This window comes from Microcaecilia unicolor, chromosome 11 (genome assembly GCF_901765095.1).
Source record: "Microcaecilia unicolor chromosome 11, aMicUni1.1, whole genome shotgun sequence".
Classification (NCBI taxonomy): domain Eukaryota; kingdom Metazoa; phylum Chordata; class Amphibia; order Gymnophiona; family Siphonopidae; genus Microcaecilia; species Microcaecilia unicolor.
In genome coordinates this window covers 192137849-192149654 of record NC_044041.1, presented here as the reverse complement: position 1 = coordinate 192149654, position 11806 = coordinate 192137849, and the positions used below count along the sequence as shown (strand labels likewise).

General features: G+C 43.2%; 1 long non-coding RNA gene across 1 annotated transcript; it reads right to left on the bottom strand.

The window, feature by feature from the left end:
* Positions 1-24: 24 nt before the first annotated feature.
* On the bottom strand, positions 25-7705 carry LOC115479686. Its single transcript, XR_003943737.1, has 2 exons — positions 7638-7705; positions 25-243 (listed from the first exon to the last, which is right to left on the bottom strand). It is a non-coding gene; the product is annotated as an uncharacterized LOC115479686 (long non-coding RNA).
* Between the last annotated feature and the right edge of the window lie 4101 nt (positions 7706-11806).

The window sequence follows — 11806 nt, the reverse complement described above, 5'->3', positions numbered from 1 at the left end:
GCTTTTATTTCGCTCTTTTTTTTTAATTGTAGCAGTCTAATCTGTGTCCACTTTTGTCAGGGCATCCAATGTGCATGTAGAAAGAAGCCGTTAGGTTTGTAGTAATGGTGTGCTTGCCTGGAAACTCGATGTTAACAAGCGAATGCTTGTTACAGATAGATCTAGTGTGTTTTCTAGATGGTACCCCAGTGCAAAAGCTCTGAATGTGACATAGCCAAAGAAGGTGCTTGAAGTAAGATTGGTCTATGGTTGCAGTTCTGGTTCTTAAATCCCCTCTGGGAGTTTCTCTTCTTGTGAAAAGCTTATATTGTAGCCATGGAACAACAACCCGTAGGTAAGGGCAAAGAAACCCCCCCCCACGTGTCTAATTACAGTCGAAACCAGAAAGTAGGGGTGGACCAAGAAGTCTCGCTAGCCGAAGGTCGATTGAAGTAACTTGATTGCATCAAATACAAATATATACGACCCGTATTTCCACGGTTTTACCGTCTGCCTCGGGGGTCAAATTACTTCTGAGAAATATCGCAACAAATAGGTGCATAAAGTGAAGCAGCAACAAAAAGGAACTCGCAGTGATACAGTGTGATCACAGTAAACGCTGTCGAAGAGTCCGGGCGGGCTCTTCACTCTGTATCACTGTAAGTTCCTCTTTTGTTGCTGTTTCACTTTTTGCACCTACTTGTTGCGATATTTCTCAGAACTAATTTGACCCCTGAGGCAGGCTGTAAAACCGTCGAAATACGGGTCCCGTGTTGGGCAGTATATATTTGTGTTTGATGCAATCAAGTTACTTCAATCAACCTTCGGCTGGCGAGACTTCTTGGTCCACCCCTACTTTCTGGTTTAGTCTGTAGTTGCAAAAATGACCTTGTGACACCTTCTATAAATGAAAAAGATCTATAACAGTGTAAGCTTTTGAGGACTAGAGTCTACGCCCTCGGAAAGCTTACACTCTAAGGGGTATGTTTACTAAGGTGCATTAGCGTTTCTAACGTACCTTTAAACGCCAACCCGCCTATACATTTCTGTGGGCGCTTTAACGTGCATAAACCATTTACGCGTGTTAAAAACGCTAGCACGCCTATAGCGCACCTTAGTAAACATAGGCGTAAATCTGTTAAGTGTCTAATTTACTACTGGCCTTTTGGTTTCCTCCAGGCAGAACTTATGTTTGGGCCTTGTCATATGTGTGTTCTGATCTGTTTTTTTTGTTGTTGTTTTACATGTGTAAAAATGTTTTTATACAGTTTGGTTCATGGTATCTTTAAGAAAAGAAAAATTCATACTGTGAAAATGGAATTGGATTATTTGCCCATTATTTATTGCAAGTCAGTTGCAGCTAGAAATACTCTTCAGCCACACAGTGGAGACTTATTGAGTGCAGTAGTGGTCTGTGTCTTGCATCAGTATGCTCTGTACTTGCTCACTGGGTGCAGCTCCATTAAACAGGTCTATTTCTTTTATAATGCAAGATCTGGCGGTGGGGGGGGGGGGGGGGGGGGGGAGGGACCTCTGATGGTACTCTTTCTGTAAGCAGTGTTTTCAAAATTATTCTTCCCCTAAACACAAACGTGGGCAAACTATTTTGCTGAAGCTGGACTTGTGGGAGGACAGGTTTTTTTTTTTTTAATAGTTTTGAATAAATCTACATTTTTATAAATGATTGTATGTGTTTTATTCATACACATAGGCCTTTCTGAAGAGAGGGGTGCTCTACATTTCGGTTGAATGATGCGTATCTCATCAGCATAGCTAATACTAATATAGTTTCATTGACAAATGGAGGAGTAGCCTAGTGGTCAGTGCAGTGGACTTTGATCCTGAGGAACTGGGTTCGATTCCCACTGCAGCTCCTTGTGACTCTGGGCAAGTCACTTAACCCTCCATTGCCCCTGGTACAAAATAAGTACCTGAATATATGTAAACCGCTTTGAATGTAGTTGCAAAAACCACAGAAAGGCAGTATATCAAGTCCCATTAACAAGGTTCCATGCACAATGTCAAAGAGCAGCAGCAACATTCCATGTAGATCCCAAAGCATAGCAAGATTCTGGAATCCTAAAGAGTGACAAGATTCCATGCAGAATCTGAGTAGCAACATTCCATGTAGATCCACAAAGAATAGCAAGATTCCGGAATCCCAAAGAGTAAGGAGTAGCCTAGTGGTTAGTGCAGTGGACTTTGATCCTGGGGAACTGAGTTTGATTCCCACTGCAGCTCCTTGTGACTGGGCAAGTCACTTAACCCTCCACCCCTTGTACAAAATAAGGGAAATGGGACTTGATATACCGCTTTTCTGAGGTTTTTGCAACTACATTCAAAGCAGTTTACATATATTCAGGTACTTATTTGTACCTGGGGCAATGGAGGGTTAAGTGACTTGCCCAGAGTCACAAGGAGCTGCAGTGGGAATTGAACCCAGTTCCCTAGGATCAAAGTCCACTGCACTAACCACTAGGCTACTCCTCCACTCCAATATATGTAAACCGATCAGAAAGGCGGTATATCAAGTCCCCTTTCCCTTTCATAAGGGAAAAGGTAAAGGCCACTGGAGCTCTGCATTTGAAGGTCTTATTTCATATGTACATCTGCTCCTTGAGTTGGCAGGGGATGCTTCCGTTGGAGTGTGGGAGTTAGACGAGGTGCAGCATTAATGTGGAGTTGCTGGCATCGGCATCCATTTTTGTGGAAATCTGTAAGGAATCCACTGTTGCTGCAGTGTTTGAGTGTATAAAGGGAGAAAATTCCCGGCTCTGATTCCAACTAAGCTACAAACCCAAAGGGCAGGAGGAACTTGCTAAGCTGAAAAAAAAATAATTAAAAAGGGAACATTATTTCTCACCCTTAATACATTTTTTTTTGCAATGTAATTTATCTCCTTTTGCAACAGGGTTGCTGATACCTGAGCATTTTATAGAGCCAGCTTGTGAAATGTGTTGCTTAAGGCCACTGTGCTGATACCTCCCACCTCTCCCATTCCCAGCCTTTCATGTCACAGGGGCAGGGAAAAAAGAGGGGAGATTGGGAAGGTGTTAATGGTGCTAGGCAGAGAGCAAGAGGAGAGAGAAAAGGGGTTGTCTTCTTTATATCATAGTAGATGACGACAGAGAAAGACCTGTATGGTCCATCCAGTCTGCCCAACAAGATAAACTCATATGTGCTGTTTTATGTGTATACCTGACTTCGATTTGTATCTGCCATTTTCAGGGCACTGTAGAAGTCTGCCCAGCACTAGCCCCGCCTCCCAGCACCGGCTCTGCCACCCAGTCTCCGCTAAGCTTCTGTGGCGGAGATTGGGTGGCAGAGCCGGTGGTGGGAGGCGGGGCTATTGCAGAGGGAGGGGATGCCAGTTTTGGTTTTCACGTAAGTGCTAACTAGCCTAGAGCCAAACCTGCATTTTTAGTTTGATGGATTTTTTTTTTTTTTTTAACTGATACCAGACAAGTTGCTAATCCTGGTTTGGACTGCCATAGGTTCACTTGTCTCCCTTCCTTGTGCAGTCCCTGAGGAATGCAAGTTGCTTTTTCCTGGTGGGTGGAGTAGATGGAGTGAATATGTAAGGACAAGCTGAAGACTGTTAGCTGATCTGATACTTTAATGCTCAGCTATAAAGGGATCTGCTTTCTCCTTCCCTGTGCCAATGCATACTTTGTTTCATGTAGCACATTCATGAGTCACTTTCCCCAAGAAACTCGAAGCAGTGTACAAAAAGGTGAGAACTACTACTTTGTCCACTGTAACTTGTGCTAGGGATGATCCTGATTTGATTTAAATAGGTTTATTTTATTTACCTCCTTTTAACAAAAATTGGGGCCCTGTTTACTAAGCACTCGCTAGCGTTTTAGTTTTAAACAATTTTATTGATGACCTATCACAGACAATACAATATTCATACGCTATGTTCAAGATACATCAGGAAACAAATGAACAACTTGCAATCATAACATAGGAGGTAGCCATCACTTTTCTCTTTAGCTTCCTCCCTCCCTACTCCCAGCTATTTCTCTTTTATCCATACCTCTATATCCCTCCCCGCAACCCCCCTTCTGCCCTTCCTTACCCCTCTAATATTCCTCCCCCCTGTAACCTCCCTCCCACCTTTGTCCACCCCCCTTCCAGGCAGCTACATATCTCTGATAGCCCAGGGAAATTGACCTATTCACTATCTAAAACCCGTAGCTAACTTCGCTGGGTCCAAGCTCAGTCGATTAAGGATGGAACTTCGGGCCCTAAGGGCCAAAGCGTTAATATATGATTCCCCTATTAAATAGAATTTACGCTGTGTTTTGGGTTTATAATATGAATCTCTCAGCTCCATTAGTAGCAATGCATGCCACCTGTTGCGCCATTGCCAAAACGATGGTGCCTCTAAATGTATCCAGTTAACTAAAATGCATTTTTTCCCCACGAGACATGCTTTAAAGATTAGCAGGTTATGACTAACGGTACCTTTCCCCTTCAGTAAGTCGACCCCCAAAAGGGCCGTTTCCAGTGTCAATGTCACCCTCCGCCCCAGGATTTCGCCTAAGAACTTCGCTATTTGCTCCCAGTAAGCGGATATCGCTGCACAAGCCCACATAGCATGATAATAGTTATGATTGGGATCTCCACACCTACCACAAGCTGATGATTCCGCCCTACCCACACTCGCTAGCGTTTTTAGTGTGCGCTAAATGCTAGTGAGGCTCAGTAAGCAGAGCCCTTGGTGTTACATATGTTGTAAATGCATTTATACAAACCAGAAAGTAAAATAGAATAGGCATGGTAAATGAGGCCCAAAATCCTTAGCCTGTTCTGTCTTTAGCTATCTGAACAGCTGAGCCTTCGGACCTTTTCTATGACAGAGGAAACTCAGCCAACAATCTGGGGTAGCACAGCTGTTACCCTGTCTTCTAATAGGCCATGAGCCTCTCGGTACTCCACTATGGAAGATGCAAAAGCGCCCTGTGGAAAAACCGTGCTGCCTTAAGTCAGCGGTTCCCAACTGTTACAGAAGGTTTTCAGGATATCTGTAATGAATATTCATGAGCTATTTGCATGCATGGCCTCTGGAGTGCAAATTGCTTTCATTTCTATTCTAGATATCCAAAAAAATCTGACTGGCTCCAGGACAGACCCTTTTTAGTCATTGTTCCATTTTCTTGGTATCTATTTTCTTCTAAGTTACAGCACCGGTCTTGCAATCCAGAGGTGGCCAGTTCAAATCCCGCTGCTGCTCCTTGTGATCTTGGGTAAGTCACTTAACCCTCCATTGCCTCAGGTACAAACTTAGATTGTGAGCCCTCCTGGGACAGAGAAATATCCAGAGTACCTGAATGTAACTCACCTTGAGCTACTACTGAAAAAGGTGTGAGCAAAATAAATTAATATTTGAGATTCTACACTGAATGTTGCTAGTGGAGGAGTGGCCTAGTGGTTAGAGCACAGAGGTGGCCAGTTCAAATCCCACTTCTACCTCTTGTGATCTTGGGCAAGTCACTTAACCCTCCATTGCCTCAGGTACAAACTTAGATTGTGAGCCCTCCTGGGACAGAGAAATATCCAGAGTACCTGAATGTAACTCACCTTGAGATTCTACATGGAATGTTGCTACTATAGGAGATTCTACATGGAATGTTAATGTTGCTATTCCACTAGCAACATTCCATGTAGAAGCCTGCCCTTGTAGATCAGCAACGCGGCCGCGCAGGCTTCTGTTTCTGTGAGTCCGTCAGACTCACAGAAACAGAAGTCTGCGTGGCCGCATTGCTGATCTGCAAGGGCAGGCTTCTACATGGAATGTTACTAGTGGAGGAGTAGCCTAGTGGTTAGTGCAGTGGAACATGGAATGTTGCTACTATTTGAGATTCTACACTGAATGTTGCTAGTGGAGGAGTGGCCTAGTGGTTAGAGCACAGAGGTGGCCAGTTCAAATCCCACTTCTACCTCTTGTGATCTTGGGCAAGTCACTTAACCCTCCATTGCCTCAGGTACAAACTTAGATTGTGAGTCCCCCTGGGACAGAGAAATATCCAGAGTACCTGAATGTAACTCACCTTGAGCTACTACTGAAAAAGGTGTGAGCAAAAAATCTAAATAAAAATAAATAAATTGCACCCACATGAAATTAAATAAGTGGGTCTCATCTCTTTCTATGTGATGTTCCTATGTTTTTACTATATTCAGTCTGGTAGCGTCTTGGAAATGTTGAGTAGTAGTAGTAGAGCTGGTGGGGGGAGGCGGGGCTGGTGGTTGGGAGGCGGGGCTAGTGCTGGGCAGACTTATACGATCTGTGCCCTGACAATGGCAGATACAAATCAAGGTACGGTATATACAGAACGTAGCACATATGAGTTTATCTTGTTGGGCAGACTGGATGGACTGTGCAGGTCTTTTTCTGCCATCATCTACTATGTTACTGTACTGGACAGGCCCTTTCCCTCTTCCCTGTTCTGCATAGAATCTGTCCACTCCCGTTCCTGTCAGTGGCTTTGAAATACTTGAATCCATCTCTCAGCTTCTTTTCACTTTAAAATAATGGCCTGAATGTGACAAGGAGAGGTGGAACAGCTCTGTCGCCTGTGATTTGGTGTTAGTAATGGTTTGTGCAGTGGAAGTCCACCCTTCGGACTTGCTTCCAGCACCCAAGCTTTAGTGGCAAATGTTTCCTGGTGGGGGGGTATTGGCAGTTACATGTTGGCTCATCTCCCAGCTGTGAAATAGCAAATGCGATGGCAGCTGTGATCCATTGAATGGAAATGCAGACATTTGTGAGAGCACTCCTGGAATTTGCTGAGAATAGAACAGGTGGCTGAGCGAAAATACAGTGAGTCTGTGCAAAAACACCCAGAGATACTTGGGGACAGGATTTTATGCCCTGCATGGGGAAAGGTGATCACCAGGAGTGATCATAGCACAGATAGGCATATCTAATATATTTCTAGTTTTGGTTTAGTTTTACTGTTTTAAAGACAAAAACTAAACAGTGAACTGTGTGTGTGTGAAAAAGGACAGACTGAGAACATAGTGGACTTTGGTCCTGGGGAACTGAGTTCGATTCCCACTTCAGGCACAGGCAGCTCCTTGTGACTCTGGACAAGTCAATTAACCCTCCATTGCCCCATGTAAGCCGCATTGAGCCTGCCATGAGTGGGAAAGCGCGGGGTACAAATGTAACAAAATAAATAAATAGTATGATTAATATAGACCAAAGGGTCCCGTCAACTCTTCCCAGTTGAGATGTGATCAAGTTGGGGCGATATGCATAAAAATTCCCAAATACAATGCCATGCCAACTGTCCCCTAACTTATGTCTATTCCTCAGCTTCTTGACTGTTTGCCTACAAAGTCCTCCACATCTGTCCCACACCTGTTTATAATTCATTATAGCAATTGTCACTGTCGCCTCTATTGCAGGTCTCACCATTTTCAAATTAGTCGGTTCCTAGGCTCCTATGTCTTATTACCATATTTTGTAGTGATCCCCACAGCTATCAGGTTTAGCCAGGGTGTCAAGAACACACATCTCTTCCCCATGTTCATTCAAAAGTTTGAGTATTTCAACTATGGCCTCTCAGTGTTGCACTAATGTTTTCTTGGCGGTCTGGTGCAATCATAGAACTTTACTTCTTGATGACGATAACTGCTGCTCCATTTACCTATGGTTGCAGTTCTGGTTCTTAAATCCCCTCGGGGAGTTTCTCTTCTTGTGAAAAGCTTATATTGTAGCCATGGAACAACAACCCGTAGGTAAGGGCAAAGAAACCCCCCACGTGTCTAACTATAGTCAAAACCAGAAAGTAGGGGTGGACCAAGAAGTCTCGCTAGCTGAAGGTTGATTGAAGTAACTTGATTGCATCAAATACAAATATATACGACCCGACACAGGACCCGTATTTACGTCTGCCTCGGGGGTCAAATTACTTCTGAGAAATATCACAACAAGTAGGTGCATAAAGTGAAGCAGCAACAAAAAGGAACTCGCAGTGATACAGTGTGGTATGGCACATGTACAAGACATACAGAGATGCTAAGAGGCATATTTTCAAAGCACTTTGGGAGGCTAAGTGCTTTGAAAATAAGCCCGTAAGTGACCCAGTTCCAGGCTGGAGCCTTTTGGGATAGCCCTGGTTTTGAACTTGCATCCTAAAAGCATTGTGGGGTTTGTAGTCCCTGATTCTACCCGTTCACATCCATGCTTCAATTCCTTAATGGACTAGGAGGGGTGTTCAGAAATCCAGGACTGTTACAATTTCCAGCCCGGAACTGGGTAACTTAGGATCGCTGGACATATAGCCAGGCCAGCACAGGCCATGGCTGTGTAAACCTCTTGCTCGCCCCCCCCCCCCCCCACACACAATCATGCATGCTGTCTTGAATGATTGCATGAAGAGGAAATTAAGGTACGGTGGTGTCAGGCACTATTGGCTATTTCCATTAAAGCGCCAGCAAATTACGAGCTCTAATGACCCTACTTCAGTTCTCAAGGACCACCTGGCCAGTCTGGTCTTCAGGATATCCACAATGAATATGCTTCAGAGAGATTTGCATGCACTGTCTCCTTGGTATGCAAATCTATCTCATGTATATTCATTGTGCCTGGCTGGTGTTCCCTCAGGACAGGTTTGGGAATTGCTGTTGTACATATCCTGAAAACCCAATTGGTTGTGGGATTCCCAGCACAGGTCTGGGGAGCCCTGTTTTGCAGAGTCCTACCTAAGGTTGCTACCTGATGCAGATCAACCTTGAAAGGCTGATTCAGTTCAGGTTTTGCTCCACTGTATGTATACAATCGCTAGCAAAGGCAGGTTTTGAGACCATATATGCAATGGGACAAAGCCAGAATTGGATCGGCCTCTTAGGCTTAATCTGGGCCAGGTGCCATCCCTAAATGTAGGTCTGGAGCAGGGGTTCTCAACCCAGTCCTCGAGACACACCCTTCGAGTCAGGTTTTAAGGATACCCGCAATGAGTCTCATTTGCATACAATGAAGGTAGTGCATGCAAATTTAGCTCATGCATATTAATTGTGGATATCTTGAAAACTTGACTGGCTAGACCTTAGGTTAGATGACTTCAGTAAAATGCATTTGCTCAAACCAGGGCTGGATAAGTCTGTATGGGAGAACTGGAGGGACATACGTATCTGTCCCTCCACCCAACTTTCATGTATTTTGTTAATCTTTTTGTTCTATAGTTATAGAAGTTACACGTTTACATTTCCGTCTTCTCATTCTTCTTGCATTCTCCAGTTTTCTTCTACCGCTATTCTGTAATTGGGCCAAATTATATTTGCTATAAAAACACAGCTGTGTCCCTTGGCTTCTCTTTTTCTTAACATTCCTCATACTTGCAATTCCAGGCTTCTGCCACAAGATGGGAGTGATAGCAAACAGTTTGAAGTGTTAATCCTACCTATATTTTTGAAAGAAAATGAGAAACTGACTTTAAACTTGAGACCTTTAAATCCATCACATTGTATATTACGTTTTGCCTTTAAACACTAACAAATTCTGGCTTATTTCTGAAACAGCCATAAATCTAATCTGCTATATTAACCTGCATGGCCCCTTGGACTGTCATTCCCCCTTCCCCCCCATATATGAATAAATCCACACCAAAGTCTTCTGCTCTTCAAGGGTGTTTGATTTCCTCCACAGTAAATGTCACGCTGTCAAGCAGGATGTGCCCAGTTTGTGTACAATCTTAGACAAACTATGCTCATTTAACTCCAAAAGGTAGTGTTGTTGATACATTTTGGAGTAAACGAGCATGGAGTCTTAAAGACGTGGGTTCAACTGATAACGTTGAATTTTTTTGATGCACGGTGTGGAAGAATTCATCAAGATTTCACAGATTACATCAACCTCCCGCTTGTGCTAATTTAAGTTTCAGTGAACAGCTTGAATATAGAGAATTACTGGAACATTGAGACATTGGAATCACCAAGTTTCATTGAATGATTGGGAGTTTAGCAATTGACTGTGACTGGTTAATTCCACGTTGGGTTTTTAAGGTAGTGCTGCAGTGTGTAGGTAGTTACATTTTGAAGAAATGTTAAAAAAAAATGTTTGATGGATAATTTGATGTAATAAAGTAATGATAAATTGTTCTTCACAGTTATGGTTATTGATATAATAATTCATATTCGTAGAGATATCCCGAAACCAGACCATTTAGGGATTTCTCCAGGACATGGTTTGAGAACATTGCCAAAATGTTTCCTGAAGAAGGTTCCAGCTCAATGGATGTATGTACAAATTCTATGGCTTCAGCATTTTTTCACTAGATTGCTTCGTTCACGATCCAGTTTTACTTTTACGTCAACGGTCTTTCTAAAGACCATCATTACTTATCACCGATACTCTTGGACTCTCAGTTTTTTTTTTGCAACAAGCATACAGACTCCTGACGCAGGCCTTCTGGCCGAAACACAACGTTGTGTTGAGTCATTTCAATTTTCAATAAATACTGTTTCACTTCGGAATCTTTGTGGTCCTGTTTTTGGATAGCCTGGTTTCATTCCCACTTTCCTCCTGCAATTAAATAAACAAAAAAACACTGTATGTGCAACCTCCCCAGCCTTGACTAGCCAGAGACCTAACTTGTTAACTGAACCCAAGTCCTCTGAAAGTCAATGTGTAGGTTGGTCAAATGTGCATTCTGTTTTTAAATAGGTAGCACGGACTCCGAGTCTTTTGCTTTCTGTGTATCCTAGAGGAGACTCGGACATATAATGGATTCTGTTGTCATCTGTCCTTGATCCCTTCCTTATCTCTTGTACACAATGCGCCCCTCACCAAATACAGCCCTTGGACCCTCCTTCCCCCTTAAGGAAATTCTCAACATCAGACACTGGCTGCACTTCCGTGCACCATATTACTTAGCTCTCTGTTATACCCTGTCATTCTTGCATTCCAGGCAGTGCATTTTCTTAATTATTTCATCATTGTCTAAGGGCAGGAAGTGATCCAGGGCCTTGTGACTGGAAAAAGATAGGCTTCCTTATTGAAAGCATGTTATTTTGATCAGGCTTTTAAACAGAGCTACTGTTTGAATATTAGGTCTTTGTTTTTTTTAGGTTCATTTATTTGTATTAAACTTTATGGATATAATGAAGTAAACTGCATGGAAGTTGTTACCTGTTAGTATACCCAACAACCTCATAGTAACATAGTAGATGACGGCAGAAAAAGACCTGCACGGTCCATCCAGTCTGCCCAACAAGATAACTCATATTTGCTGCTTTTTGTGTATACCTTACTTTGATTTGTACCTATGCTCTTCAGGGCACAGACTGTATAAGTCTGCCCAGCACTATCCTCGCCTCCCCAGCCCTGCCTCCCAACCCCGGCTCTGGCACAGACTGTACAAGTCTGTCCAGCACTATCCCCGCCTCCCAACCACCAGTCCCGCTTCCCACCACCGGCTCTGGCACAGACCGTATAAGTCTGCCCAGCCCTATCCCCGCCTCCCAACCACCAGCCCCGCCTCCCGATCTTGACTAAGCTCCTGAGGATCCGTTCCTTAATAAACATATGGTATATAAACATATTCAATGAAATGATATCCTTCCACCATCTCATGGTTATGGTGGTTCTCTTGTTGGGGTAAAGGACAATGATTACATCACCTCCTAGTGGTGCAGGTTGAGACATGCAAACACTTATGGTTATTATTATATCACATCTCCAAATAGCCCTTACCTATATAAACTAACTACATGAAACAGAATAATAAGAATGAATTTATTTATAGAAAAAAATAAAAACTATGAACAAAGCAGAAAGTAACAGTTCTTTTACAAACGCTAGAAAGCTCACCGAATA